The sequence below is a fragment of the Takifugu rubripes genome, chromosome 8 (genome assembly GCF_901000725.2).
Source record: "Takifugu rubripes chromosome 8, fTakRub1.2, whole genome shotgun sequence".
NCBI classification, from domain to species: domain Eukaryota; kingdom Metazoa; phylum Chordata; class Actinopteri; order Tetraodontiformes; family Tetraodontidae; genus Takifugu; species Takifugu rubripes.
In genome coordinates this window covers 4,429,713-4,454,234 of record NC_042292.1, presented here as the reverse complement: position 1 = coordinate 4,454,234, position 24,522 = coordinate 4,429,713, and positions in this window count along the sequence as shown.

Sequence of the window (24,522 nt, the reverse complement as noted above, 5' to 3'; positions counted from 1 at the left end):
TTTCAGCTGTTTGTCACGCTGCCAAGAACAGATCCTCTGTGGAAAGAAATTTCTGTCATCCTTTAATAGGAATAAAAAAAGTGCTCTACAAAAGGAGACACAGCACGCTGTTAATTAACAAAGTTACAGTTTTTATGTTGCACATCTCACTGGAGGCAGGCATTACACTAAAAATGTGTTACTGAGGTCCAACAGAGACATGTTGGCTTTTAATAATCCTTGAATTTTTCTTATATGGTGAAAAGGCCTTCTTTGCAACAGTATTGTGAGAGTAGCATGTTCCTACCAGGTAGTAACATGAAGAAATGCAGTGAGGGGAGAAAATCCTCAAATTCAAACCAGACATCTTATATCAGCCATCTTTAATTAAACATCTCCACAAGAAAACCCTCACTCATAAAGCGTGATGACTGCCTCTTGGTGCTCAGCGCTACCTTCATTCTTGTTGCTGTTAAAAAAGGAAGCTAGTAATACTTAAAGAAAAAAGAAAACTATACATCTGACAAGGACCAACTCATCAGCGGTTTCCTTCCTCCTACAGCTGAAGATTACCTTTCTTTTTTTCAGAGGTCAAGAACCAGGAAGATGGAGACAGATTAGCTGAACACCACTGAATCAGATCATAAATAACTCCAAACCAATTAGCGGCAACTCCATTTGCGTGTGGTCTTTCTGACATCAACTTGTCAGTCATGAGAGAATCAATTGACGCAGAGCCGCCCTCAGTGGGTTCCATACGGGCCCGCGGGCAGTATTTAAAAATGATCAACTTATTGACCTGCCAACTCAATCATCAGGAAGGAAAAGGAACAGGAGTGATGGAAACGCAGTGGGACAGAGAGCAGAGCACTTTAATAGTGCCCCCAAATGGAGCCCTCTATGATGGGTAGGGTTGTTTCTTCTTCAGTGCAACAGGAAGACCAGAGAATCTGGGAGATTTTCAAGAAGATGGTTCAGTTTTCAAGACATCCAAGCAGCAGGCCTGGTCGTGAAGGCTCTTGACTCTCCTGGCAGGTGGACAGTCAAATGTAGCAGGTGGGTTAAAAAAAACTGCAAATCGGCGCCTCCTTTTGGTGGGGCTGGATTGGCTTCCTTCATCTCATTGGCTTCCGTTTGCTGAGCATCTCAAGTGTTATTTCGCCCAGCTGGGGTTTCATACAGGCTGCTGGAACACTGTCTCGTCACGTAGATCAAATGTCAGACACACAACTGCCAATGCTAGGAGATCACAGGAACAAGGAGCTAGTCTTTTTATTCTTTTCTTCCTGCTTCCCTCCTCTCCCATCTGACGCGCAGACTAAACACGATGCTGGCAGAAAAACCGAGCTCACTTGACTTCATCTTGCATAAACACATGGTTCCATGCAGACAGGGTAAATACGGGTATTCTTCGAGTGGCTCCTCTCATCGCAATAACAGTGACAGTGCAGAAATGTGGGAAACTCAAAACCACAACTGATTTTGATTTTTGACCTTATCTCACCCAGATGCAGGAACAAACATATGCGCACACCCATCCTGGGGCACATGGGTAGTTTGACAGCATATCACACTCCACTGCACTTTGCTACTTCACCTAGCGCAGCAATATGATAATACCTTGCATAATGCGCACACTTAGCGACCCACACAGGCAAATTACCTGATAGTGCTGGGAGGAGTGTTGTGCTCGAACCACTGCGCAGCGCAGCACAGCTAGCAGCAGAGCAGTCGCTGCAAGGTCAGGCACGGTGGCCTCGCCCAAACAAAAAGGGGACAGTAAGAGGGTGGTGGAAAAAATATGAAAGGAAAAAAGTCGCGCCTTGAGCCAATTCCACATCAACTTGGCACAAGAGCCCACTTGTCAATCAAGAGCAGAGACACATGAAGGCTTTGTTAAAACAAAGTTGAGAGGGAAAAACCAAGAATAAAGGTAGAGGGTCTATGATCAAAAGAGTGGCCAGCAAGCCAGCAAAGAGGCAGGTCTGAGATGCTAGCAGGCAAAGATCTTCTGTTATAGATCATACAAACGTATACACGTCAAACACCTCAACCTGGCAATAGCTTGGTTGTATACTATATTTGTGAAGTTTACCCACTGGAACTCAACACCCTGCGGTGTCATGTTTGGTTGTAAGGGCTGTCCAGGTTTGTGTTCATGATATTTAATTTCAGTGCAGGTCAGGCTTCTTAATAGGCTTTTTAATTGTGGCATCACAACATTTCGTAACTTGCCAGGTCACAATTTTTCATTGTAAACTGCATCAAACTGAACAGAACTGAGCTGAACAGTGGGACAATAAACTTTTGAAATATAGCAACAAATATAGAAATCAACCAGTTGAAAGTCCGTACGTTTAATTGACACACACAAAAAAGGAATGTTTGCATTCGTCTAAGATCAGAGTTTAAAACGCATGTAAAAATGTTAGCTCAACTGAAATGGAGCTTTAAATGTCATGCCAGCGCATGCATGCCATTAAGTTGTTGTGCTGTGTGACGTCATAGGTCAGCCAGAAAATATTCAAAACCAAAAAGCTGAAAGAGTACAATCACCACCCATCGTAGCCAAGGCAACGCCAGTTCAACAGTAATTCTACTACACCTACTTGCATTTAAACTGGGACAAAGCCAAGCTTAGCATTAGGAAGCTGTGCATTGCTTATGTTATGACATGCTAATGCTAAAATGAGCCTACGATGACATGACTGTTTTTAATCAGTAAGGGGTTCATCTTGAAGTGTTATTAATATTTTCCTAGAGCATCATTGATTGATCTACTGATTAAAACAATCCTAAAAATGCTAATCTTGCTCAGTTCTAATCATGCGAGCCCCCACTAAAGATAGCGATCCTCACGCACACATGGCTCTAAATACTGAAGAACTTCACACACACACACCCACACACCAACCCACACACACTTGTTTGGTCAGATTCACATATTTAGCCACAAACTGACACAGCGGTAACACACATTGCTCAGCGGTAGCTTAGCACTGTGATTCACAGCTCTCGTGTCTTTCATTATTTACCCCCCCACCTCTTCGGAATCCATGTCAACTTCAATTTCAAACCAAACATTTGGCTTCGTCAACTCGGCCGCGGTACAACAATAAACTGATGCTTCCCATCTGTTTCCCGCCACAGCTGTGGTGTGATCCCCCCCTTCCCCCCTCCCCCCGCAGGAGGTTTTTTTCAAATGGATTTCCATCCTTTGTGGCTTTAAATGGCTGAAATCAACACTTTGTGTCGTCAAAATGAGCTGAGGCATCATTTCAAACAGCTGCTCTCACATGGAGACATCTCTCTCTCTCTCTCTCTCTCTCTCTCTCTCTCTCTCTCTCTCGCTCTCTCTCTCTCTGTCACATGGTTTTATCTTTACCATACCTTCAACAGCCACAAGTAAATTAATTATGAAACACATTCCAAAGGAGTTAAATAAAGACACAATAGTCCCGTAGGCTCCTCCAAGCTTTTTAAGTCTTAATTATAACTTGTAATACTTTATGTTAATAATATCTGGCCTGTGCGAATGTTCCCTGATTAAAGAGTCCTCCCACGCTGCCTTTTGAACTGGTGGAGATTTAAAAAGAAAAAAAAAGAAAGAGGAGGAAAAAAGCCACTCCTAAAACAACGTTTGCTTGCCTGAAATGTTGTGGAATACTTGCCCCTGTGGCTTGATGAAAAAGGCTCACGGCGAGTTATCAAAGTAAAAGCCCCTTCACTCAGAAACGGCTCTTCCTAGGAAGGCCATCATTACGGAGAGAGGCCTCTTTAAATGAAAGCTTTCTTAAGAGGCACAAGCACATGCACAAGGGGGAGGGAGATGTTCATCTCAAAGGAAAATTAGTCCCGGAAAAAGGAAAAGTCCCGTCACTTTGTTGCACTTAAGGGCTTTGGCTTTACTTTGCATGGGGAGGGGGGACGGGTGTGGGCCGGAATCACAAACTCCAGAATCGCTGGCTGTGATTCAGAAAGATTTGCTTCCGTTTGCTGAGGAGTTACAGAGGTGCAGCTGGATTTTACAAGACAGACACCTCGTGCCTTTTAAGAGTCCTTCGGCATTTTTATCAGCACAGTGAAGCCTTTGCAGCAGGACAGTAATCATCTGAGGCAGATAGGAAATGTTTCTGCTGCCCTTGTCTATGTGGAGGAGAGACGGAGTCGGGCTGCCGGAGGAACGGGGGTGGGGGAAGAGATGCTCCAGATGCAGAGGATGGAAGTGCATTTCAGTCGGGGTGGTGGAAAAATAAAGGAGATGAGGGTCCTTAAAGAAAGAAACTCAAAATGACGACTTAACCTCTCAAAATAATGAGGTGGGATATTTCATGAATAATTCAAAACCATCTAATGACCAGAAACAGGCCTGGCCAAGATAGACTGTGGGCTTCCGAGTTCAAATATTTGGAATATTAATCGGAGATTTGCCGTGTTAGCGCGTCAACATAATTCAGAGTATCCCATTTAATCCAAATGGTTTTATGTGGCACGTTTCAAACAGCTGCAGGTGACGGAAGTGTTGCACAGATTTAAAAACACAAATGATTATAACAGATAAAGTTAAAAATGAATTAAAAGTAACTTGTGGAAATGAAAAACCCAATTTTGGAAATGCCAGAAAAGACCGAGCTAAACTAATACTCCAAATAATAAATGTCTCACGAGGTTTCAAAAGGCCAAAGAGAAGAGATGGAAGATTTAGGCTTTCACTTTGTTTGCATAAAACCCAGGAGCAGTTTGACCTGAGCAGGTCAGGTGACCTGAGAGCTTGTGGGTGCATCAGGGCTACAGCCAAATATTGACCTTATTTCCATGGAATTAGTGAAATTTTGAGGGTAATCTCATTAAACCATGGTCAATAGTTCAAATTAAACACAGACTAGTCACGTGGAGATCCTCAGAGATTACTATAAAGGTCATCCTTTTGTAATAGCAATTTAAAAAAGATTAAGTGTTTCCATTTACCACCAGTTCCTGCTACATTGGAATAAAGATCATAACGAGTCCGCTTTCCATGTATGTGTGTTGTTAAAGAGAGTCAAAATAAAAGCATAAAATACATAAATCCAGACCATTTCCCATCCTCTGTTTTCCTGCACATGTAGCACGAAACACTGATGACAATGTCCCTGCATCAGCTTCATTGGCCACTACGTTAGCGCCTCCGTGTTTGCTCAGTGGTTCCAGAACTAGCATGATGACAATCCGCAACCCGATTTTTGTTACCTGGAAAACAGTAAACACATCTTGTAATGCAAATTCGATATCAACACTTTGAAGCCGTCATTTCCATGTTTTAAACTAAGTTGGGCTCAGAAGTGGCTATTAAAACAAATCCTACCGCAACAGGCAAAGTGACAACAAGTGACAAATGTGGTTGAAAATCCTCATCTTGTTTTGCTTTTTGGCTCCAGGAAGAACAGGTTTTTAAGCACACCTCAAAGACAATTTATTTATATTTATCTGACTCTGGACTCTCAGCGTCGACTCCCACTGAGTGTGAAGGTAATTGCAGTTGTGGGCGGGGCCAGATGTTTGCCCTCTCCAGGTGGTCGGGGCCAACCTTCATCAGATTAGAAACTCAGCTCTTTTCCTTAATTCTCGCCACAGCCTCTTGAGATTCCTCCCTTACGCCCACACAACATTCTGGCACATCTTCATTCTAATCGGTGGATTTTTTAAGAGAAAGACTCACAAACACTTTCACTACAACCCTTTACAAACTGCTTGTTTCTTGGGGGGTGGGGGAGAATCTTTTGCATTACGATTCAGAGAACTGAGATTAATTAGGCTTGGTACCCACCCTGGAGGAAATTGTATTCATTATTTAAATGCAGGTGGCGAATACTGACGGGCTGTTTTGCCTCTCAGACTTGCTATTTATAAAAGATAAGCGTGTTCAGGATCAGTGGTTTCGCAACTTATCAGACGCTACAAGCAGCTCTGACAGATTCTTTATCTAAGGGGGTGGAGTCATTGACAAAGAAAGAAAAAAGCCCTAAATGAGAAAGGCAGGAACAGATAATGGGTGCGGATCTCTGGATGTGGAGGACTTCCACTGGAATCCCCACAGTCACACATTCTGAGGAGTGTCACAAAGGTTAATGAGGTGCCTCCGCCTCCTCCAACACCTCCAATACAGACATAGAAGAGAAAATGAACCCCCTCAGTGGATGGTTTGGATGTGATCACAGCAGAGTCCACGCAGATGACCTCGCCGCCTTTTCAGAATTTCAGATCAACTCCGTAAGGTTTGTGCCTCCGATATTCATTAACTGGACCCCTCGAGTTGCGAGTCGTCTCGAAGCAACTCCAGCTGAATAGTTCTGAACACAGACGGATTTCAGTGACGTGCTGACTTTCAATCTCACCCCATCCGCCTCAGTATAAAGTAACCCCTCCTCTTCTGCTTCCTGCAACGAGCAGAAACAATCATTTACGCTCAGTTTGACAGTTTAGCTGTAAATACTTTTATTTTTGATTTCATTTTAGTGAATTTTGCCCAATGTGCATCTCTCATTCGTGTAACTGGAGACACAAGTTAGAAAACAGTTGAGACAGATTTCTCATCTGTTTGAACATCTCCATCGCAGTTCTAAGAACCTTTTGAGAGCACGCTTTGTCTTTTGTAATGCTAACAGCGCATCAGTGCAGCGCAGGCAGAAAATTAGAACCAGGCCGAACAAATCCAATGTCGGGCTATATCTGTGGAGCTTTCAACTGTTCTTCAGTCGAACACTATTTTGCAAACCCACAAAATACAATAATTATAATGAAACTCTTCAATATGACTAGTTCAGGACCTGAAATGTCGACGTTCTGTAGAGTTCCAAGCCTTCCAAAGTAAAGTACAATTCTCTATTCTCTATAACAATTTTCTTCTTATCCATCTCTCACATTTATTCATTTGCACTTGCATGTTTGAAATAAAATGATAAACCAATTAAACCATGTATAGCTGTAAAAACACCCAGATTATATTACATATACATATTACAGTTTGTTGTTGTTTCTTTTGCTGCAGTGGGAACACACTTCTTAATCTAGTTTTGGGTTTAATCCCCGCTGTCCTTATCAAGAGACACTCTCTTGTGGAGACTCTTTCTCAAGAGACTCTTTTGACAATTGTCCATTTCAGCACAAACTCAAGACATCTTTCCAGGAATTAATCAGGCAGGAGTACTTGATTAATGCACAGACACCAATATTATGGAATTACAGGGATTGTGGGGGTGCTGAGACAGCTGATTGTGCTGAATGTTTGTCTGGTTTTGTTCTGCTGTTGGCCAAGATTACAGATGTAATATTTTCTGCAATTTGTTGCTCCACTCTGAACACGTGCATGTCACCTCTTATGTCACATCAGCACTTAAATAATTCAAAAACACCATTTTTCTCTGTGGAGTGGCCTGACCCAAGGTTACATAAGAATGACCACGCAGTCCCCTCAGTGTTAGCATTTAATTAGCTGCAAGAGATGGTTTTTGAAGGGACCCTTCATGTGCAAATTTGGAGATTGAAATATGAAATGAAAAGCAGAGTAGGACAGAAGAAGGAGGCTGGGCGTAACATGGCGTAAATCCCCGAGCAGACATGTTATCATTCAGAGGTGATTCTCTGGGATTTTTGTACGCAAGTATATGTTTTTCTGTTTTTGTTTTTGCATGGGTGTCAATCAAAACTATGCATCCTTGAAATTTGCATCATCTTTAGTGGAGGAAGGTTGATTTTGTTGCCTGGTTGGGGGCATTTTTCACCACTTCTTGCATGGCAATGACACAGAGCAAGTTGTCAGGAGAGCGTGTCCACAAACCCATCCCTATTTCCCTCCCGGTCAGGCCGAAAAGTGACAAATGTGTTCTCCTCTCAGTTTCCCCAGCTGGTGGAGCTGCAGGGATGATGTCATCATCAATCAGCGATGACACCCAATACTAGTGACACCAAAACGGCTTAATATCACAAACAAAATAAGTGGAGTGCTAACAGCGACACCAAAACCGTAAAGCTGCCGTTAAACTTTAACGCTACGTGTACGTGGGCTGCATTAGCAAACATTAGTAGGATATTAACAGCTAATTATCAAAAGTAGCAGCAATATATTCTCCCCACCCACTTTTTACAGCTGCATGCAGAAAGGATCAGTGTGCAGAAGCAAACTTCACATTGCGTCAACTGAACTATCCAGTCAATTTGAATAATATCATTGTTGACCTTTTCCTGTTCCTTAAATGCCACACACTGCATTTACTCAGGGTTAGGTTGACCATGTGACACTGGAAGTGTTTCATAATAGATACCCAGTGCTTATAGTTCATGTCTGCACCTGCAGGTGTGTTCAGGCTAACTCTAATGTATGAGGAATTTACTTTCATTTCCAAGGGTGGGCCGCAACTCACAACAGTCCTCTGATTGGCTGACACAGCACGCCATTGAATGGTTTACATTTTTCAAAGGTTAAGTTGCTCTCGAGCAACCACCACGAAGCCTCTGGCGCGAAAACACAACACTCACTCATCCCGTCACGTGAACAATCCACTCCCGAGGACAGGCATTTGCCAAAATGACCGTTATGGCCCGCTTGCTTTTGGATCTTTCCCCCCAATCTGATATTCTGACACCTTGCTAAGAAGCACTCGGGCTGCTATGTGCACTGAATAGGTTCATAAATAACATTAAATATGGAAGCCTTCACCTCTATTAAATGCAGAGGAGGTGGCCCTGTACCACAGAATTTCTTCTTTTAATTTCAAACTGGTGTTTTCGATCAGTACACGTCCTCCAATCTCAAAGTCAAAAGGACTTTTATTTGTGCCAAACGTTCCCTGGGAAATGCGTTTCTGCCCCGTGTTGGCTGCCTCTATCTCGGAGGAGCAGGTGTGTTGCGAGGCATCTGTTGTGATTGTCATCTATTATAGAAAAGCCAAAAAGCCTAAAGTTTGCAAGTGTGCCTGCAGAAGAGAAGCAAAACTGGAAAGAGGACACACGCGGGCGCGCTAGTGTGCACACTTCCTGTTTGTTTTTTGGGAGTTTTGCATTCATTTTTTACATCACAATCTGTTGAGTTCTGTCTACAGGGTGCAATTGTTAAATAATAGATGCATTAGAAGATGGAGCACTTCTACCACTGTAAACGTTTATGAATAAGTCACGATTATGAACCAACACCCGTGTGTGTGTGTGTGTGTGTGTGTGCGTGTTAAATCTGTTGTGTGCCTTCTGTGCACTGACAAAGTGCACAGAAGGTTTGTGTTTTCATTAAAAGATCCTTTTACAGGCTTTTCATGTTGTCACCGCACTTGGCTTCTCTGCGCCACCATCGATTTTGCTCCACGCCTCCCATCTATCATCCATTATCCCCAAATCTGCTGCGGTTATTCCAAAAATGAAATCTTTTGTAAATGAATGATTAGTGCAGCCACACTGAAAGACCACCAACAGAACTCGCCGAAATCAATGCAATTGGATTACTGCGACTAAGTCCAAAGAGCCATTATTCCACTTCATGGATCAATTGAGCGAGAGTGAAATAGGCAAATTATTGTAATATAATGACACGCATTGGTTTGCCATTGTCTTCATTTCTGCATTACACGACATTTCGGGACCCCATTCTTCTCCAGAAACATGAATCAGTTCGAAGCCCTCATATGATTGATCAGTTGGCGCGTGCAAAGCTTCACTTTTCTCCATGTAACATGATATACTGTGATCTTTGTACTTTCAAATATATCACAACCCCCCACCTACCCACCACACACACACACACTCTTGTCCATCTCTCTTTTTTCCCACTTAATTTAATTAGCTCCTGCCTGACAATTACCGCTACCAACACCATCCTGGTCCGGCACGTCATCCATCTTCATTCACCTGCTCCTATGCTCGCTTCCCACCAACAGAGAGGTCAGAGGTGAAATGCCATTCGGGTTGACGTCTCACCAGCCGTGATGATTAATATCTCTGCAGAATTCGTCATTGAAAGATGGCTGGCATGTTAAATTCATGTGTTGGAGCCACACAGCGGCGTGTTCAAGGTGCATATCTCCCAAGATCTGAAGCAAGAAATTCAATTTTCTGTGTGATCCAATAAGAAATATGACACATCTTCTTCTGGACAGGCGCATTTGTTATGGTGGCTCTTTGTGGCTCCTGTGGAGGCAAATAAGGGCCCTAATACACCAAACGCTGACTCTGACAGAAAGAACTCAATACAAATTGGAAGCACCGAGTTTATGGCTTAAATTTAAACCCCATTTGGTTTTTGTATTTTTTCCAATTGCAATTAAATATAAACCAAATGTGCTTCTATATTACATCTTTTATTCACGATTTAAAAGATTGGTGTGTATTACCAGATTTTCACCGCAAATAAGGAACACAACATAATAGGAGGCTCTACTTTAGCCCTAAATATTGCATTGGCTGCTAAATTGTGCAAAAAGGAGAAAATAAATGAAACCATGTTTTAGTGGCTTTGGGATTCCACGTTGCATTGAATGAATTCAAGGGCAGGAACAAGGCAGAGCTGTTTCGACTACAGCCAGGCGTCCTTAGTCACGTCGGGTCACCCCAGCACGCTTCCCTGCGGTACGACTGCCTCACAGACGCGACTTGAGGCGATCCTTCGCAATCGCAACAATGCGGAGCAGCGCGGCACAAAGGCGGGAGCGCCGAGCGACGGCGCGGGGAGGGGTTTGAGTGGATGCGGCACAGCTTTACACCGGACGTGTTTGGCTGGTTGGCACCTTTTCTGCTCATGTTGCCTCCACGAGTTCTCTCAAGGTGAACACTTCATACTTATTGATTTCCAACATGCAATCTTCAATAATTTGATAGGTATCTTCAGTCTCCCATCTCCCTCCTGATCTCCCCCCCCCCCCCCCTCTAGCATTCCTTTAACACAACGCCAATGCCCTGGAGTATTAATTATTTGTATTGTCTGTGCTCTGATCTACCCTCTTCTGTTAGGATTTGCATGGGTGGTGCGAGGATGGCATGTCTAATCCTTTGCCACAGAGAATTCAGCAGCTTGATATAATAAGGAACATGAAGTTACAACAACAACAACAAAAAGAAGAACTTTAGCTCCATATAAGAAGCTGCGAAGACTCTCTCCATTCAAGATGAAGAGCACTGGAGCAAAGTGTGGTTTTAGATCTGACTTTCGGAGTCTTTACTGTATATCAAACTTTTCGAGTTTGGCAGCGGATCACTCGGGGAGAACAAAAAGATTCCATGATGAACTTGCATTATTCACACAGCCAGGGACACTTTGAGTCCTTAAAAAGTGAGGCACGGAAACACACCCAGAGTTATGCCCCAACAAGAATCCTGGTTTTCAATCAAATTACCATTACTGAAACCCCAGTGTCGCTGCAGCTCGAGGCAGCGGTGAGGTTTCATCTGTTTTATCTTGGGTAAAAGTTTGGAACTAAAAACATAGCGTACGAGCAGAAAAAGAAGATCTTAACATTTCAGTATTATTGAGCATTTTAAAAATTGATGGAATTGGGAATGAGATTTAAGTGAGGACTTCTTGTCTGCTCTGGGAGGCCTGCCACATGTCCTCCATGCAGTGAGCACGGAGCCACTTCATCTTCATGCCTGCAATATGAAGGTGTGTTTTACTCAGGAACAATTTGAAATCAATTTATTGAGGTGGAATAAATTAATCAAACTGTCCTGTTTTTTTGTTCAGCACCCACAGGCTGTGCAGAGCCCAGAGAGGCATTCCATGGACACACAACTGGGAGAAGGGGCTGAAAGTTAGTGAAAGGCTGTGCAATCACAACTGCGTCACCGTGTGGTGGCCTCTCAGCAGGGACTGCTTTAAATAGCTGTTTGCATCCTCCACTTCCCCTTAAAACAGTCCCAGTGGGGTTTTATAAGGAGGGTAATTACATTTTCTGGGATGATTCCAGTAATGTCAATTAGCAAGTTCTCTTAATCACTTATTTAGCCACTTCAATGTGAAGTTTTAAACCAGGCAATTTAGAATGGAGATTAATAAAAGTGTCAGGAGGTTCTTTGACTGTGAGTGCTTTTAATTGCATTTAACCAGACAGGTTTAGTAAAGTGATTCAAATACATGAAAAAAGGGATTTTTCTGTCACTGTTGAGTCTTTTTTTAGGTCCCACATGTCTGCTTGGACTGTCAGCTGTTCTGAAGGAAAGTATTATTTGCCAATCAAGAATGAATCATCAGTGACAGTCCACTTTAAAATGTGTCATATGACAAGAAATTTTATGTATTTTCTTCGAGCACTCAGAGGATGACAGCTCAAAGCTAACTTTAGCAGATATTAGCCAATATTATAAGCTATTTCAATCTGTTACACGGGAGTCTCAGAAATTTGTCAAGTCTCCATGACCATCTGTTGCCTTTTCAACAGAGTGGGATGCAACAATAGAAGTTTGGCATTAAAAGCTCAGTTAAAGCATTTCACCCTCCTCAGTCCGGTGTCGCGTGGAGCATTTGTGCTTTTGTCCGTGTTTCAGGGCATCTTTGTGCTGTGTTTGGCACCTTTAAATCATTTCAAGATGCAGGAACAACAGTGCCAGTTCATGATCCTGTGTCATACCTGCAGCCATGGTCGCGAGCACAACCTAACCTGTCTCTAGCCATGAGACGGTCACTGTCTCTGTCCATGGTCCCGAGCACAACCTAACCTGTCTCTAGCCATGAGACGGTCACTGTCTCTGTCCATGGTCCCGAGCACAACCTAACCTGTCTCTAGCCATGAGACGGTCACTGTCTCTGTCCATGGTCCCGAGCACAACCTAACCTGTCTCTCGCCATGAGACGGTCACTGGCTGTTTCCGAAACCCCACACTCGTTCCCTGTTCACTACTCACTACATGGGGGACATGGATTGAGTGAACTACGTAGTTCACTCAATTTAAAGTTAGTATTCGGGCAACAGCGTCATTTACGGCGCACGTAAAGTGACGTCATGGTGTCGCTTAATAAATACGAACCAGTCGCCGGGAAAAGTGGCCAGGTCCATTTAATTATTTAAACCCATCAGAAATACGTTCAGCAGTCATTTGATGAAAATGCAATATTTTACCCTATAATTAACTTTATATAATAAAATGAAATATTAATGTCAATAATAATGATACCATAATAATTACTTATTATCTAAAATAATTAGTGTCCCTTGACATTCTCAAGCCAAGACGTGATGGCACATTCTCAAGTCATATTCCACTGTAGTGAAAACATTTAATAAAGCATTTTTTCGTCAAGAAATGGCTTCAGAGCTACTTTACATCTTTGTAAATATTCTTTTACTGAGATTCTGTCGCCTGGTGAGGAACAGATGATTCCGAAGAACAATTTTAAGTGAGGGGCGGGATCAGTGAAGATTGATTGATTTTTTTTTTTTACACATTTATGTTGTAATATTTTAAGATGATCATATTGGACCACCACTGAAAAAATATTCTTATTTCCAAAAATGTCATATATCAAACCACACAGTAGAAATTATGTTAAAAAATGTACCCCGTCGGTATCACGTGATACCATAAAGGCTGATGGGATACATTTTCCAAGTTAGGGTGCATCGCTTGTACACTACTTTTCGCAGTGCATTGTGGGATATATTGAGTGCACTCCATAGGGTACAGCGATGCTTACTAACAATTCGGACACTATTTCAAAATGGCGTCCACACTATTGAGTGCACTATATAGGGTATAGGGGGTGGTTTAGGAAACAGCCACTGTCTCTGTCCATGGTCCCGAGCACAACCTAGCCTGTCTCTCGCCATGAGACGGTCACTGTCTCTGTCCATGGTCCTGAGCACAACCTAACCTGTCTCTCGCCATGAGACGGTCACTGTCTCTGTCCATGGTCCTGAGCACAACCTAACCTGTCTCTCGCCATGGTGCTGAATGCGTCCAACGGAGCCGCTCACTGTCTCTGTCCATGGTCCTGAACAAAAGCCGGTCCTGATTTTGGACGTACCCTCTGTGTCTTTGTCCATGGTGCTGAACAGCAACAGTGGAGGGTAGGGACTCTGTCCATGGTGCTGAAGAGTGGAGGTTGGTGTCCAATGTCCTGAATATAAAATCTGGTGCTGTGCACAGGTTTCCTGTGGCTTGGTCCATGTTCCTGAACACAGCCTTTCTTTTGTTTTTGGAGCTTTCCGCTGTGTTAAATATTTTTTGAGTCATTTCTGTCAGTCTTGGGAGTCTTGAATCATACATTACCTTTGTCCGTCATGCTCCCACATGAAGTACAGTGGTGATGGCCCCCATGGACTGTCTGATGAGTATGTCCTTTTTTCTCATTGAGTTTTCTTCACGTTGATTCTTGCCTAAAGAAAATTCAACTGCACTTCTTATTTTTTGAGACGTTTTATCCATGAGGCATTTTCAGTTTTTATATATATATATATATATATATATATATATATATATATATATATATATATATATTTATAATATGAGTCTCTTGAGATTTTTTTAGCAATGTTTTTATTATTGGAATGGGGGATATGCTAAAAAAAGGCCTAGAAGCCAACAGCAAAAATAGTTGAAACTATATTTTCATGGATGGGGAAGCCTAACAAGGTATCCACAATATGAGAAACAAACTGGATAATAGATAATTGTTTTCATGCTTTTTACAGCTGATTTAAGACACTGGTAAAACCAACCGTTAATATAAGAGATGTAACAGAAAGCTAACACATCAGGAAGGTTAAGCCAAGAATAGCCAAGTCTTTTTTGTATGCATCCCTTTAAAAATGGATATTCGACTCCTTTGCTTCAATCTGTAGCTGCCTAACTAGTTGTGCAGCATGGTTGACATGAGCACTGAAACACTGGCCACAAGGCAGCATGCGCCCATTACTTCTGCTGGGCTGAGTGCACAATGAAATGAGGATTAAAAATGTTGGAAATAAGCCCAGAAAGCATTCAAACAGAGGACAACCTGCTCCCCTGCGGTTGGATACCGAGCAGCTGAGAGCAGTGCAATGCTTTCCGATTAAACTACCTAATTTCATGCGATGGCTGGAACCTAAACAGATTTACTGTTTTTTTGAATCAGATACCTGGGGGCCAATGAGCTCTGATTGAGATTTACCACTTTAATAATGCTGCATTTGCGGCATAGTTTAGGATATAAATGGCAAAATGAAAGCCACCGCATGCAGCACTGATGCATTTACTGGCATCGCTGCGCACAAATGAAAGTTGCAATAGATACAAATGGACACAGGTCAGTGACTCAGATTATTTTGTGTTCTGCAGGCACATTGTTTTATCTGAACGACAAATAAAACCAGAATGGCATCATGTGCATGAACACCTTCAATGGAAAGATAGATTCATCATTATCATTAATTAGAAGCAAGTGCAATTATGTTTTTAAGAAAATGACCCTTTCCTGAGGGAACAGCACTGCATTAACTCAGTCGTGCTTCCAACTGAAAGTCTTGCAGATAAAAACTGGAACAGATGTGTTCAGTATATGATTTGCTTGGTCATATCAGTCTTTCATTGATTACTGGCTGTCGCTGTTGACACGCTGCATGCTGACGATACGGCACCTGTTTGCTGTAAGCGAGCAGCTTGAAGCCTTTTTTAAGTTTATGCATTCAGTTTGGAGCAGACTTATTGATTTTGCAGAATGATGGTGTTGTTTGAAGAAAAGACGGGTTTAATTGGATGTTAACACGCTGGAAATCCATTTAGCCCTGCTGCACAAATCACACAATTAGGTTTAGGAATAGAAGTTTGTTTTTTTAGTGGACATATAAGCCTTTTGTGAATAATGAAATCAAAGAAAATAAATATTTTGCTGCATGAAGCTGCTCTTTGACTCTGCCAGAAAACCTTGTAAAGCAGCAACAACTCACTTAGCACATCATTTTTCAGAGGAAGCTTTAGTGAATACCTGGTTGGCAGTTTCATTGTGCTTCTGTGCCCTTCCGTAGAAAGGCAGATCTGATGTTTGGCTTGGTTGTATCTATGTAGTTTGAGGAGATCACCTGTGTTTTCACTAAGCAGTACACCTGACCAGGCTATGCAGCAGTGTATCTTTATCCTGCTTGTTCTCTGTCGGGTGTGTAGAATGTGTGGTGATAGCTGGTAGTCGGCTACATAAGCAAATTACACAGCAGTGGTGTGTAGCTCACTAATAAACTCCACGATGAAGAAAAGATCTGACAGGAATGACACTGAACCCCGCCCCACCCCTTTCTGTCATGTCCTGTCTCTTAGTCATAATCAATGAGAAACAAGTGAAAGTGAGCGTTGTCCCTCAGAGGAGGGCTGTTGACCAGTTGTCACAACAACGAATAAAACTTCACTTGACCAGACATGTGGCTCCACCATGCCGTATCGGTGGGAGGCTAATGTGGCCTGATTTAGGGACTTGATGGTTGTTGAAGATGTCCCAGCTTTTTCTGACAACACAGAGGTGACCCGGAGAAGAGATGCGTCCCATCTGTGAGTCATTACCCAACCCTGTGACCATGAGTCATGAGGGGTCCTCTGAATGGGTCTTAAGATCTGGCCGTGAGAAAACAAACAAACAAACATGACCACTTCTGATGAGTGAAAATCTGAAGGAATTAGACACAGAAGGATGGCAAACTGATTGCAACTGTTATCTGAAGAAGAGGAAACAAAAAACTAAGGATCACTCAGGAACAGCGGGCCCCAGATGCTACGGGGAGCGATACAGATGTCAGAAAGTGAGCCCCTAAAAAAGGTTGCATGTAAGTGAAACAGCCGCCAAAGGACCCCCCCCCCCCAAAAAAAAAAACCTCCAAGTTTGCTTCTCCTGTCCCACTTTCATTTTCACACGAGTAACCTCACAGCGGCGGAGCTGGCAGAGCTGTAGTGAAGCAACACTTTTGGTCCAGGAGAGGTCTAAACTAAATCTACTGCTTTAATGAGTCCCTCTGAGCAGGATCTTACACCACTGCTACATGGTGGATAAGGTATATATAAAAATACATTATTAATAAATAATGGTCCATAATTAAGTGTCGGATTGTTTATGTTTTCCCCTAATTCTTTGGGTTTACCTTGAACTTTCCTGTGAGGAATTCTATTTCTCACAAAACCAGGAGTTCATTCCACACTTTCAATCAATTGCAATGTGAAGTGTTTTATAAATAAATTGCACTTTGAATAAATCGTGCCATGATCAAGCCCAGTTGTGCATTATCTCATGAATTAAGTTTGCCTGCCTCTGGACTGGAATTCATGCCTCTACTCGAAAAAAAGTTAAATGTCTGATTTTTATTCCTCCCTGCATATCCACAAACAGTCAGTCTGAAAAATAATAATCCTGTTACATCCCTGAGGTTATGCATTCATATTTCATAAAGCATCCTTGGAAATGCAATAATTCCGTTTCTTGTAAGAATGCCCGGCACCGAGGCTTGTCAAGATCACGACGCTCCTCACGTCGAACTCAAATATCCCGTTGGACAGGATCTTGTCAGGGATTGTAGATTATCTTCCCAAAAGCTGTGAGCTTTATGAGACAACACACAGAGTGCATAAGGAGGTTCTGATTTGGCTTTACGTGCACGTTAAAGATGCCGGAGAGTGCATCATGTGTCAGTGGCAATAGTTCTGACAAAGTCATCTGCTGTTTAAATGCCAATTCCGAACTCCAGACGGGTGTTCCAGTCCATGTTCTTCACATCCACAGTCTTCGTCTCCCAAACAAGTTTAAAAAAGTCCAAAAGTCTTCACCTGGATATGGACCTGATCAGCGTTGGTGCTTTCATCAGGTTCTACCTCAACATGCAAAATGAATCAATTAAATGCGCTGCGACCAATAATGTTGCAGCCATTAAAGACCAGAATACTTCCCAGGGAACATTGATTTATTGGTTGTCTCGCATTATCCTTAATGCTCATTTAAAACGACCCAACCGAGCTCAGCTACGAAAAGGAGGAGGCAGCAAAATGGCTGTTTCGACTTTAATTTAAACTCTAAGCCCATCGAGAGAACCTCTGCACATTATTGAAGTCTTTTAGTCTTTTTTGTTCCGTCTTTTCAGAGGAGATTCGTAGGCAGAGAGCAGCATCTGAGTCAAGATTCATTTTCTGAACAATACTGGAAATGATCGACATCGGCACAATTAAATAAGGAGGGATGACACAGCAATCAGCGGCTGTAAAGACATGAGTAAACACAACAATATTATGAGATTGCCTTTGAAGCTGTGACAGAAATGCAGAGAAAAACACCAGGAGAGTCAGTACTCCTCCCTGTGGGACACCAGCAATGAATAAAGAACAAGGAAACAGTGTTATTGTTTAAGTCTGTAAGTCTGAAGGCGGGAACTGCCAGCACGGCGAGATCAATAAGAGTCTCCTGATGGTGTTGACATCGTACTGTTTGAATAACAAACTCTCGTGACTCTTAAACACGTCAACTTACAGTAAAGGGATCAGAGAGGAAGTTTGGATTTGTTTCTGTATTCAAGCAGGAAGTCTATGACCTCCATCTTAGTCAAGACACATGAATGACCTGAGCAAGTCAGGGAAGAGGAGTGCATCGTAATAACCTTTGTTGTTTCTGCTGCTATGTTTAACCACCGAAAAGGAAGTGGAAGAGTGTAAAAGGACCGCATTTAATCTACAAGTGAGTATAAAATAAGGAAGATTTTGTGCAGGTTTCTGGAAAGGGTTACAAATAGTTTGGATGTCAAAAGATCTTTGGAAACTGTATCTCTTTTTTGGCCTCCAAAGCCAGAAAACTAGACCATTCACCAAAATAATTCTGAATATATCTGAAAGCTTTCTTCAGCTAGTTGAGCAAAAATTATTTTAATTTGTGTCAGATTTATGGGAACGTTCCTAAAAAAACAGGCTATACAGATGAAAGTCACTGTCCTCATCACTATGGATGTCAGCAATTAACAAAACTGGAAATAAGTTTGACGTTTGTGTTCTTATTTGTCCTTCTATCCTGTCTCAAACATTCTCCTTTTTTATCAGTGAATTTTCTTATCTAGCACCACTTGTGCAAAGGACATACAAATGAATTATATTAACTGGGCATTCAATCTGCACATTGATAACAAGCCTGATCCCATTTCAAATGAGTTTCGTAACCTTTTAAACTGCTTGGATTTCTTGGCCCACATCCGTCTCACAACAGAGGACAAACACCGGACCTGGTCATAGCACATAGCTTGTCCACCATTGTGTCCTCTGTTGTTGACTTGGCTATGACCGAATACTAAATGTCCAATCTTTTAAAAATGTTACCGGTTTTAGCAATCAGGGGGTACCAGTGAGGCCCCCATGCAACCTGAAGTGGCTGCCAGTTATTTTGAGAATTTACTAAACTTTCCTCTTGTCACTCTTCCCCCACCCTGTGGTTTTAGCGTCGATGATTGGAACAGTAACAGTAAAGTCAAGCATCGACTCAGTAGCTCCACCTCTGACAAAAATGGTTCAACACACAACTATAACCCTTGGAGAATTGCTGAAATAAAACATTTGAAAGAACATTTGGAGGAAATAGAGAAGCTTCAAGTGGACAGTCTATTGTGAAATATTCTGTGAACAACTCCAAATCAACAATCATCCCTTTAGAACATCCGACATTACAAAATGTATTACAGCTCATAAAAGCAAGCCCAAAATCCTTTTTCCATATAATAATCTTTTAAGACACAGTCCTCCAGGTATCCACCAGCCTCTCAATTTGAGGATTCCACCATCCCAACCATTTTAGAAATAAGATTTTATTAGATCCAATCTTTTATCCCAACATACCGCAGTGTGTGACACTGAGAAGGCACAGGAGCATTACGCCCTGGTTGATGCAGGGATGCGTGATAGAGTTTTCTCCAAAGCTCAGCCAACAACCTGCCTTTTAGACCCGATTCCATCACTTTTCAAGACATTTTGTTGATTTTTTTTGAGGAAGTTATCAACTATTGGAAAACACTCTCTCCAGACAGGTGTTTTCCCTGCTGCTGTCAAAAAAGGCAGTGCTGAGGAGACAATCCTGAAAAAGAGCAACTTCCATCCCTACATTCTTAACAGCTACTAGCCTGTATGCAACCTACCTTTTTAGGCAAAAATGATAGAAAAAACTATCACATTTAATGCTTAACCAACCTAACCAATAAGTATCAATCTGGTTTTAGAACACACCACAGCACAAAAACAGAACTTTTAAAGAGGCTTAATGACACCACATCTCATTTAGACTCACAAAAAGTTGGTGACAGTGGATCTCAGTGCAGCCTTTAACACAATCAATCACTACACAAAACCAACTTTAACAACAGTTAAGCTTCTCTATTTTAAACTATTTTAAATTTGTTCAAGTCCTACAGTACCTCCATGAGAGACACTTTTTTGTAAATATGTTTTCAATTGTACATGCTTCCAATTGATGTCATTTGGAGAGGCCATAGCAACGAGGACGATACACAGCTCTATATTGCTGTACCTACTGATGACACAAGGCCGGGCGATATTCTTTTTTAAAGTATTTTAGATTCTATTGGCTCCCTGCGTGATTCAGGATCAAGGTTCTTGGCAATCCCTTTTAACTAATTATCTATGTTTTAAAATAGCTCTATGGGTTTATACTGTTGGACAAGGAATTTCTTGCAGATTTTATTGACCATTAGGGTAAAGTATTATACTGTTAAATGTATCTATTTTACTTTGTTGTATTAAATTTTAAGTGATGCTTTTGTCTATTCTATTTACATTTACTGCCTTGAGTGTCGGTTTTTATCCTACCTAGTTTTTGCCGTCCATACTGGGAGCTGAGTTGCCCTGGGGGTTGTCTGGGATAAGCTGGAGCAGAGCTGTGCCATATCCATTTAGCTTTTTAAAAAAAAAATAATCTTTTAACCATTTACATCTACAGCACTTCATGTTATATTCCTTGTTTGAAAGGTGCTATATAAATAAAATAAAGATAAGTTAAATGCTTCAACTGAAACAAGATAAACACAGGCTTTTCGTTTCAGACCATCTGTGAATGACCCATCCGACAGAAATGTTAGTGAAGTGTTGAGGCCTCAGGAAACCGAAGCAATTAATGCAGCTTAATGCATTGTGATGAATCAAAGATGACAACGACAACAAGCAACACAAGTTGGGCTATAAAGCTGCCTTTTTGAAATAGACCATACATGAGATCACGTGTGGGAGGCATAATCCACATATGTGATGACTCTGTCGATTAGATAAACACGAGAAGCCGTGTTTGTCACAACGACTCTTCAGCTGCTCGAGCTGCATGTTCGCTGGGATATTTTCCCTGTTGTTTCCAGGTTCCACATACAAACACTCGCGCAGGCCTCTAAAGTAAATGCAAGCACTTGCCGGGGAAATGCAAATATTTGAAAAGTATGCACTGGAAGAACTCATGGAGGGACAACATCACATCAAACTGGAAGTATATTATAATTTGCCCACCATATTTTCACTTTTTGGATGAGCGTTCTGTTCAAATAGCTGAGATAAAATGAAAAATACAAGTTCAACTGAGTCTGGTAATGGCAGCTGAAGGAAACCAGCCGGTGCTCCAGGTCGAGACTTCGAAGGGCGTATCCCTGATATTGCCTTTCATTAGTTTGCAAACTTTTCAGACAGACTTTTGGAATCTAGCATGAGGAACTGAATGCTGCAGTTAGCTTTTCATTTCATTTCCAAACTTATTTTCACACAATGTGTGGAGGCATCAGGAAAGCTTCAAAAAGCTATAATTAAAACCTCTCTGGCGACTGTGAGTAGTAGAGAGCTGAGGGCTGTACACAAACGGTGATGGGGCGGCATTTACAGAGGGAAGCGTAAAGATTTATAGTCAAGCTTTCTGCTGATTCCCCACATAGCTTTAGCGATCGATGTGTGGGGTGTGGCGCTGCGGCCCCTGCCAATACCTGTATTGACTTGAAGACAGTAGTTGACCTATCTTTTTCTATACATGATCCATGTGCACGCCCACAGTTGCAGACAGAAATATATCAGCCTCTGCAGGTATTGTTTGGAATAACAAACACATCATTAAAGGGCAGTATCACCACCTGATGCATAACTCATTAACCCACAAATCCGTTTGTGCCCCCACTTCGCTGTGTTGTGAAATTTAAATATGAAAAATCTGGCAGGCTGTCAGAGAGCATGCAGAAATTTCCAGTCCACATAAGCTGCTTCGCTGATCAAAGGTTGCTTAGTCCAAAAGCATGAACCACCCCCTCCCACCCCCAACCCAAACGGCGTTACCATGCTTGAGATGCAGTCTACACACGCCGAAGCAAACATGCTGACAGGAAAACAAGCTTAACATGCCTCCTGACCTTTCTGTAATCATCCACAGTAATTACAGAGTACACCGAGTATTTCAGCCCCTCAATACCTGCTGCCTTTCAAGACCTGGTAAAGGCTGCTCACAGATATGAGAAGTGCGTTTTACTGCCCTCCCCATACTAAATTAATAATGAGCGCTGTGAATTGATGGCACAGTAAGCTGTAAGCTGCTAAACACAGGGAGCAGTCCGTTACAAAGTCAGGCACATGTGCTCGGAAAACTGAATTACCTGAAAAGTGTCATTGACTGCAACTCTGGAGAATACAACTGGAATGGATTCAATACCAATTATTAAAATGGCAATTACTTTATACCATCCAGATAAGAAAGAGGGAATCACTTAATGATCCTCCAGAAACTGGGAGAAATCACACCCCACAAAATCTCCGGCCGTCTGAATGTTATCGATTCGGCGGCACCGTTGCCGTGCAAACGACGATTCCAAATGACATCTGAAATGCGTTCCGTGAATCCGAATGTGTGGATTCTTTGAAGCCCTATAATTACCCATGGCAGTGAAACACAGGAATCAATCCAGCATATTGTTGGCGATTTTAGACGTGTCTCACAGAGGCAGACAAAAGCCTAGCAGGACAAGAAAATAGCATTAGAGAACAATAACCACAGAGAACACATGCCTCAACTCTGACCTATTACATTACTGGCTGCACTGCTTTCGTCACATGTCCACTTGTATCCTGAGCTCCTGCTACTTCCTTTAGAGAGCAAATTGAAATGAAAGAGCGCTGGACGAGAGACCATTAAGAAACAATTTCCTGTATGGGTGTCACATGAGGCTCGACATTGCTCGAGGACCCTACCTGCAGGAGGATTATGATCATCTGAGTTTGAGAAACACGGACAACAGCAGTTTAGGGAAAATCAAATTAAACTGGCGCACATTTATCAAACTTCTTCCCCTGCAGCACTTCACCATCTTCATTCATGAAAAGGGCATCGGTGTTTATGTCACACTACAGTTAGCATGAATGATGTTTGCTGGTAAGCTATCACTGTAATCTTATTTGACACATTCCCCTGATTGAACATTGTTTTATTTGTTTTTCTTTTGCCCATTCCAACTTCTTCGACTTGAAAAATTAACTTTGCTTTTACCAAAAACATCTTCCACCCACGCGTCCTTATTTTTGATTAATAAAAATGATTATCTGGCCTGAAAATACTGACAAATTGCTGCCCACCACCTGCCTTTCTAATGGAAATGGATAGTTTTATTGCATTTTATCTATGGATTCATTTTAAAGCAGAGTCACTTCCCTTTGCAAGCAGTTTTTGGTGCATCACAATAACATATTTGGAGAATTTGTGGCCTGGATGTACATCGTTTCACCATGATGCAGCGTGTTAGATCATATAAAGGGACTCTCTGGTTTCATGTTGTGTTTTTTCGCCTCCAAACAAACTGGTGGCAGGAGGTATTGGCAAATTAAAACCAAGAAAAGATCGGTGTCAGCGTAGCAGGCTGAAGCCAAACCATCGAACCAAAGGTGGCATGAAGACAAAACACCCACCGCTCACCCACAGGCAATAAAAAGGGACCAAATCGACTGACCAGGGGATGCTTCAAAAGCTCAAGTGCCTCAGGTTTGAGCGTGTGGATGCATGGGGCAAATCGAGCTTCTGGTAGCTAGATGTTAAAGAAAGAAAATAGAAAAGGGTTTGCTGTTCAACAAATTAAGCATCTTTGATCCGATGGAGCAAGATGTGGAATGTCAGTGACAGGTTCAAGCCAGATCAATATCTCGGAAAATAAGGAGTGGAATCGTGAGCTGGATCCTTCATCCAACCTCGGACCAGCGCCGAGGTTTAGCCACTGGATTAAAGCAGGAGCATCTGCTGGATCGAGCAACCCGTCTTTAGGATTGTCTGCAGGAGATCAAAAGCAGATGTTCCAACAGAGGAGAGGAGATGAAAGCGGGGCGAACATCTGGACATCATCAGTAGAAACAGCAGTGCCTGTTAATACTCGGTAAACCAGATTGCTCGAGCAGCTTCACACGTGTGTTCAATAATGAGGTTTGTTCAAACGCTGTAGTTGAAGTAGTTAAAGCTGAAGAGGAATGTGCAGAAAACAGTGGAATGACCAAGAGAAGCACCTTTAATTAAAGCGAGTTCCACATAAAATTAGTTTCATGAGTTGCACAGCCACAGTCAGGTGCTCCATCTCACCTGATAGCCTTATAATTGAG